The 9,040-nt window shown below is 34.7% G+C and overlaps 1 non-coding gene across 1 annotated transcript; it reads left to right on the top strand.

Annotated features, from left to right (window-relative positions):
- Window positions 1–4,014: 4,014 nt before the first annotated feature.
- Window positions 4,015–4,178, top strand: LOC117122776. Its single transcript, XR_004447748.1, has one exon. It is a non-coding gene; the product is annotated as a U1 spliceosomal RNA (small nuclear RNA).
- Window positions 4,179–9,040: the final 4,862 nt, after the last annotated feature.

A 9,040-nucleotide genomic window follows, 5' to 3' on the forward strand; every position in this document is an offset into this window, starting at 1 on the left:
TACCATATTGGGAATGACATCAAATTAAGTGTATATAGTAATAAAAAATACTCTAACTTCGTTACACCATTAGCGCAATCGAAATTGGATACTATGTTTGACATTAAAATACCATATTGGGAATGACATCAAATTAAGTGTATATAGTAATAAAAAATACTCTAACTTCGTTACACCATTAGCGCAATCGAAATTGGATACTATGTTTGATATTAAAATACCATGGGAAACAGTGTGGAAAAGAAAAAAATCAATCAATCAATCAATCAATCATATTTTATTGTGATTGTTCAGGAGTACATAGAAATTTGTTTTGCTCTGTGGTAAAAACACATTCCAAAAGGCAGAACAAACACAAACAAAGAAACAAAGTGCGAAAGTATGGAACATTTACCTAAAATTTAGAGCCCTAATTGATCTAGGAAAGAAACTATTCCTGAATCTAGCCTAAGTGGCTTTCAATAAACGAAAACGTCGACCACTGCGCATCAATTGGAATAGGTTTGAGGCAGGATGAGTTCGGTCGCCCATAATAGCCTCTGCCTTTTTAAGAAGCCGATCATGGAAAACACCGAAATTAAAAATAAAATAATTAACACAATTCCACTTTAGATTACTGCACAGGATAATTCCAACCAACGAAAGATTGTATAAATGGAGACTAATACCCCATTCAGACTAGACTTTGCATTATTGCGATCGGTTGCGATGTAATCGGTGGTAAACAGTTGTAATCCAATCCAACTTGTTATCGCAACCATTCGCAAACGGGAGTCTATGAATTGTGACAATTACCAGGTTAGTGATACAGGAAAAAGGTTTGTAAGTTGCAAAAATGTGAGAAATCTCTGGACAATAGTAAGGAACATGACAAATGTCGACTCAAATACAGACTTATTTTTTTTTTAATTATTTGGAACAGACAACATTATATAGTAACAGGTGTATACTCTAGGTGCCTACTCTATTTATAAGGCCTGGATTTTAGAATTACTACATAGTCAAAAAATAACACCGATGCCATAAAGTTGTTCAGAAACGAAATACACAAAAATGAACTTTAACTCATACATCTTGTACTACTGTGTCAAAAAATGTAATGAATTGAACACCTCCATATTACAATATTTAAAAAAAACACACACACAAAGAAAACAAAAACAAAAAAAGGAAAATATCCCAACGATGATAATATTTCATATTTGTCAATTCATAGTTGTTACTCTATATTATACGCTAGTGTAAATTTGAAAACATCTGTATTAGTTGTAGGCCTATAATGTAAATAATGAACATAAGTCCCTAAAGACATTATGCAAACATGGTATTCTTGATGATAAAATGAAAAATTATTGAAGAACAATGTAAAGAGTAAAAGTGGGAAACCCACAAGAAAGAGAAAAAAAAAATCCCGATTCGATTTTACCAGTCTAATTATAGAAATCATATGTTCGGATCCAACCTCTATCAGATTCAACGAACAGAACGTCTCTAACCCCTGACTGGTTAGGGGTTGGGACCTCCAGCCTACAATGAGGGCACGTACGCGAGGTGAGATACCATCGCTCAATGCAGGCTTTATGCGTAAACACTTTACATCTTGAACACTTTGAAAATCTGCCCTCAACGGGGCTTAAGCAGATCACGCAATTTTCCATTATTCTAACACGTGCCCATTTCGTTTGAGTTGCAGCATTCATACTTATACAACATAACCACTTCTTCTTCAAACAGACTGGTGTTGAAAATTTGAAGCCTAGATGATGATACCTAAATTAACTTCAATATAATGTTCTTAAAACAATAACAATAATATAATAATTCTTTCAAATGTCGATGTTAAACAGACCAATAACACTATTAGTTTAACAATGGAAATTAACTTTCCGTAGCATAATATCGTGTCGTCATCAGGCAGCATGTACATTACTTATTAATAAGGACAACCAGGGATCTTCTCAATTGATGCCATAACACTAGCTATTTAAAGCTTGTTTGAAAGTAATGATTCTCAACCAACAGACATATTTTTGTGGAAAATCTGTTGAGACACTCGATGTGAAGGCCAGTTGCGTAACGGCTATGAGCTCTCGCTGGCTAAAGCAGCCAGGGGCCCCGGAAAGGGGCCCCCAGCACTGAAATCAAAATATGTTTTACAAGCAAATAGGCCTAACTAAGGCCAATTCCCAAGCCAAAGTCTGCCGAGTGATTGGGGAATTTTTATTATCATCATTATCGCCAGTCCACGTTTTATTGAAAAGATTGCGCGAGTGCAGAAACCATGAGCAAAGGATTTGACACACATGAGTATGATACATTATGTTTCTGTCCATAAATATTTATTGATTTTATTGGCTCGTTTTGTTCGGTATTTATTGTAATAGGCCTATTTTTATTAGTCACCTTAGTTAAAATTAAGTATGCTTTTTTGGGACAAATCACGATACATAAAACTTAGAATTTGAATATGTAGAAAAGACATTAATGTACTTCATAGAACGCTGAAAACGCCGCAGCCGTTTGCGACCCCCAGCCCTAGCGTTTTGGGCCCTACCCAGGGGCACCATCCCCCTTCGTTACGCCACTGGCAGTAGCGCCGAGAGGCCGGGGTAGGGGCCGGCGGTAACTAGATAAAAGAATAATACAATAAAATAAATAAATAAAAATTATTAAAAGTATACGCTCATCAAGGCAATTCAACAAAAGGACGCACATCTCGGAACATTAAGGCTCACGGCAGCTAATAGTTAGCAGGATCCTAGCTGCCGTGCGTCCATAAAGCCTGGTTCTCATGAGAGCCCTAGTATCCGGATCGGGAGGTAACTGTTAGCGCTAATCGTTAGCACCTGCGTGAGAACACCCGATCGGTTAGCGCTAACTTATTTTTAATTACAACATATTCGTTTTTAGCCTAACCTCAGTATTCTTGGCTTGTTTGTTCGGCCAACAATTTTAAATCCAATCTAATCTTTGTTTTACAGCGTAGTGGTAATCCAAACAGATTATCTTGTCTCATAGACCTAAGGGAAATATGTATGGCACAAAATAACTGCTGTCTCTTATACACATCTGCCTAACTAAGGCCAATTCCCAAGCCAAAATTCCTATATTCCTATATTCCTATATTCCTATATTCCTATATTCCTATATTCCTATATTCCTATATTCCTATATTCCTATATTCCTATATTCCTATATTCCTATATTCCTATATTCCTATATTCCTATATTCCTATATTCCTATATTCCTATATTCCTATATTCCTATATTCCTATATTCCTATATTCCTATATTCCTATATTCCTATATTCCTATATTCCTATATTCCTATATTCCTATATTCCTATATTCCTATATTCCTATATTCCTATATTCCTATATTCCTATATTCCTATATTCCTATATTCCTATATTCCTATATTCCTATATTCCTATATTCCTATATTCCTATATTCCTATATTCCTATATTCCTATATTCCTATATTCCTATATTCCTATATTCCTATATTCCTATATTCCTATATTCCTATATTCCTATATTCCTATATTCCTATATTCCTATATTCCTATATTCCTATATTCCTATATTCCTATATTCCTATATTCCTATATTCCTATATTCCTATATTCCTATATTCCTATATTCCTATATTCCTATATTCCTATATTCCTATATTCCTATATTCCTATATTCCTATATTCCTATATTCCTATATTCCTATATTCCTATATTCCTATATTCCTATATTCCTATATTCCTATATTCCTATATTCCTATATTCCTATATTCCTATATTCCTATATTCCTATATTCCTATATTCCTATATTCCTATATTCCTATATTCCTATATTCCTATATTCCTATATTCCTATATTCCTATATTCCTATATTCCTATATTCCTATATTCCTATATTCCTATATTCCTATATTCCTATATTCCTATATTCCTATATTCCTATATTCCTATATTCCTATATTCCTATATTCCTATACTGAAGCAGAGGAAAGCATAGTTACCTGGCACAGGAGAGACTTTGATCAAGAAGGAAGACCTCCCAAGGCGAGGCCACGGCATTGCACTTTGCTGTGGTTGACCCTTGCGATTCCCCAACATGTGGGGAACTCGGGGGCTTAATTTATGGTAGCGGAGGACTGCGTTCGCACTAACCCCTAAAAATTAAGCAAAAAATGGAAAACTATCACCTTTTGTTTAAGAAATAAAATGCTTTTAAACAAGCGCGGACTGTTCAGGGGAGCGCTTATAACAAAAAGTGTTGGCGTGGCACTCGCCATTCTACCTATTTCACGCAATTCTGTAGTTCTGTAGGCTTATCATAAGTCCAACTTCATCGTAAATAAACGTTTATAAAGAAATGATTGACTTCATTGTGTTATTTATTTATTTTAACACTGTATACATTGTATTTAAAACCTTGTTTTTCAGTGTCTCATTACACACAGGGTAATAGGCCATATAATAATAATAATAATAATAATAATAATAATAATAATAATAATAATAATAATAATAATAATAATAATAATAATAATAATAATAATATAGAAATTTATATAGCGCCTTTTGCCAAAAGGATACAAGGCGCTTAGAAAAGGTTTATTGTAGGAAGAGGATTATTTAGGAAATAAATGAGCTTTTAAGAGTTTTTTGAAGACTTCAGTACTACAAGCATTTCGGATAGAAATAGGAAGATTATTCCACAGTTTTGAAGCAGAGGAAGAGAAAGATTTATCACCAGCAAGTTTGTTGGATTTGGGAACAGATAGACAGGAACCGGAAACAGAACGGAGAGAATAGGTAAAGGTTAAGAAAATCAACAGGCAGGAGATATAACTAGGATTGGAGGACTGCAGTGTATTAAATGTCAGAACTAATATGCGGAACAGGATTCTGTGACACTGGAAGCCAGTGGAGATGATTAAGAAGAGGAGTGATGTGACAATATTTGGGTCTGCAACATACAAGGCGAGCACACTTATTTTGAAGTTTCTGAATACGACTTAAATTATATTTACTGATACCATAGAGTAGTGAATTACAGTAGTCAAGCCTGGAGAGTAATATACTCCCGATTAAGCGCCGCGGCGCTTAACAAATTAAAATCACGTTTGGTACACGTATTCGAGCATTTACGGTAGGCCTACTTTAGCATTCTTGACTTCAAGATTTTATTTCATTTCATTTCAGTTTATTCAGTTCTATAGAGAGATAAAAACGAAACAATACAAAAGTGCAGAAACAGATAAAAAGTACAAAGAACAATATCAACTGAAAGAACTGATGAATATACCCAAGAAAGTTTACAAGTAAACTTATTTCCATAATTGGGGTCCTCAAGACAGAAAGAAAACATTGAAAATTGCACTAACCCTAACCACTAAAAATAGCAAATCTTACCAATAAGTCAATTACATTAAAAAGGCACATTTAAAAAGAAAGTCAAACAAATGAAAGAAAGCAGCACATTCAAGAAATATAATAAATAACAGTAAAATTTAAAAATAAATTAAAATTATCAAAAACGCTTTATTAGATAATTCAGTAATTAAAAGGTATTATAAAAATTAGATATAATTTAAACAATTAGGATTGCAGTTCTTTAAATTACAAGGTAAAAAAACCCAATTATTAAATTTTTTTATATGCAAACAACATTTTAGAGCAGCAGAATGACTTCCAAGTTTCAATCTGAGGACGACTAGGCCTACATTTTAGCTCCGATGAGGAGCTCTAGGAATACCCTGCTGATTGTGTGCTTTTTTCTGATTGACTGTGCTTTTTTCATCGCTGAGTGGGTTTCAGCAAGGACTGTACATAGGCCTATTTTGTTTTTCAATTTAAAAACATTTTAAATCTAATTATTTAATTTAATTATTTGAAAAATTACGGTAGGCCTATCTGTTATTATGAGGAGTTCTATGTTTTTTGTGAAGTGCTACGTGGTATGTTTCAGAATAGACCCCCTTAAGGTTTTGGCACCGATATTATTATCGTGCTCCAGCCTCTCAATGCCTGAGGCTCCGTTTGAGAGCCTCTCCATAAGGCTTCTTTATATCACCTTTACATTTTAGACGACTTGTTGGCGGTCACTTCCTTCAAACGTCGTAGGTGAGTTACAGGTCGAACCGGGTCACATTAGATTTCAACCGGGTGGAGTTAGATTGATTTTGACTTTGAGATTTTAGCCGCTGTTGTGTTTATCCCCACCATAGCGTTGTTTTCTTGGGTAGCGGAGGTGTCCTGTTCGCGCTATTAAGTTTTATTTACACCGAACACAGAAGTTAAGGAAGGATACGGTACTTCCGGGGATCCTTCTCATCTCTTTTTTCTTCGGTGGCACCGTTTCACCCTGTTTAAAAAGCCACTAATAATAATAATAATAATAATAATAATAATAATAATAATAATAATAATAATAATAATAGACCTAATAAAGATTTATAAAGCGCACATCTCCACCAATGGTGCTCAATTACACTACAAAATCCATAAAATTCCCAGAAGAATTTCAAGCAAAATCCAAATACCAATTATCCCATCGAGGCAATGTTGCTCCCCATATAAGTATGCGCAGAAACTCAAAGGCAGTATGTTGAGCATCAGCACCGTCCACCCTAGGATAAGCCCAGGGCTCCACTACCGTGCACTGCAAAAGAAGCAACATTGCGTCGACAGAGAAAAGTGGTATCATGTTTTTTTATTACTTTTTTTTAACAATATAAATTCAACAGAGAAACATCAAGGTTCTCTATATGCCTCGGTGAAAATCAAAATTAATTCCCAGAAAAATTTCGAGCAGAATCCATATACCAATTATCCCATCTAGGCAGTACTGTTGCTCCCCATATAAGTATGCGCAGATACTCAAAGGCAGTACGTTGAGCATCAGCACCTTCCACCCCAGGATAAGCCCAGGGCTTCACTACCGTGCACTGCAAAAGGAGCAACATTGCGTCGACAGAGAAAAGTGGTATCATGTTTTTTTATTATTATTTTTTTAAATAATATAAATTCAACAGAGAAACATCAAGGTTCTCTATATACGCCTCGGTGAAGAGATGAAATTTTAAAGTTTTGTTTTTTTTTTCAACCCACTCCTCTTGTACCTTATAGATCACGATGATACCATTGGTATTCGATTACCACTTTCCACTCCTACTCTGGAGACTTGAAATCATGCCTAATTTGAGAATGTACACCATAATGTTTAAAAAACTTTTATTGTACGCAATGTAGATTGTAGACCATTTTGACCAACAAGTTTATAAAAATGCCTACAGGTATATGTACATGGGTACATACACATCTACATGCATACAGTATAAATACACACACTCATATATATATATAGGTAACCTTTCACTCCATAAAAAAAATTAACCCTTTTTAAAAGTGGTTAATAATTACCAGCCTAATTATAGAAATCGTATCTTCGGATCCAAGACCTGTCGGATTCTACAAATACGTTTCTAACTCCTGGCTGGTTAGGAGCTGGTGCCTCCAGTCTACATTGCGGACATGTAGGCCTACGACCAGGAGAAGCACGGTGCCATCTGGCAAGGCAGGTTTGATGGGTAACTAAACGACACTGAATGCATGTCGATAGCCTTCCCATAAGCGGGCTCACACAGATAATACACTCCGGCATCTTCTGTTCAAGCACCGCATTTCATAAATTTGCAATAGACCTATTTATATAACTAGTGTGTTCCGAAACAGACTGGTGGTAAAAATAAGCCATTTTAATTTAACTTAATATAATGTTCCAAAAATAAAATAAAATAATTATATAATCAATTTCTTTTTCAAATTTCCATTGGTCAGGCGTGCATTGTTTTAAAATGGCTAAACATAAAACAATTAAACATGCAAATTGATATGAAAATATGCAGTATAGTTATAGATAGACCAATCACGGTATTCGTTTCAATAACAATGGAAAAATCAATGAAGCTTCATAGACAGCATTGCAATTTGATTGCGTTACTGTAATAGGCCTATGACTGGTAAGGATCTTTTTAGGGTTCTAAATTGATACTAGAACCACATTAGAACCAATCTGGATGTTTTAAAAGGAATTGTAGTGATTCAAAGTTGTATTCTTTCCTCAACAAACAGACATATTTATGCGTCTGGAAAACCTGTTCGGAGGTTTGAATATTTGCAGTCTCAACAATAAAAATCTGATATATCCGTGGATGATGACACTGTTGCTGTAACACCTAGATGCAGTCAGCAGGAAGGCAGAAAAATACAGGATGATAGTAAGCTGAGCTAAGATTATTATTATAGCTATAATTTTAATGCATTGTGTTGTGTTGCATTGTTTGTTATTTGTGTAAATTTATACGTTTATTGGAGCAGGGAGTTGTTATAGTCACTATAACAACTCCCTGATTGGAGTAACAATCAAATTCAATATAGGCCGGCCTATTTTTTCTAATACTCGTAAGCCTACAATGAGAGAGAATATCATACTTACTTGGCAGAGGGGAGACTTATCAAGATGGCGAGGCCACGGCTATTCCCCTAAATGTGAGGAATATAAATTTGAAGCATTATTTTGAATAAATGATAAAAATGAATAAATGAAAAAAAATGTTACGCCCTCATGAGCTCGTGTACCTTAGTGTTACTTCAAATCTGGCTAGGCCTATATGTAAATGAGCATGAATGTAAACAGTAGCGGTTGGTACGGTGATATGCTAATGAGTTAACGGTGTAAGGTAGAATGGACGTGATGTCCAAGTGTAAAAACCAAGTAGCATGCAGCTTTAGTGGTTTTTGTTGCTCATGTGCTATCAAAAGGTGGGCAATTGCATGGTCTATGTGTATTTGTTGACCGTGCATGGTGTAGTGAAGTTGTTTATTGAAAATAAACCGAGTTCTGTTTGCAATTAGCCAAGGCTCCAGTTTGTTTGTGTTCGTGACCGTAACAAACATAATAATCATAATGATGACAAAAGTGACAAATGTATTCGTAAGTGAAGTTTTATTGTACAATGAAAAAAATATT

This window comes from Anneissia japonica, unplaced genomic scaffold (genome assembly GCF_011630105.1).
Source record: "Anneissia japonica isolate Jap-2015-1 unplaced genomic scaffold, ASM1163010v1 scaffold288142_len361356_cov169, whole genome shotgun sequence".
NCBI lineage: Eukaryota > Metazoa > Echinodermata > Crinoidea > Comatulida > Comatulidae > Anneissia > Anneissia japonica.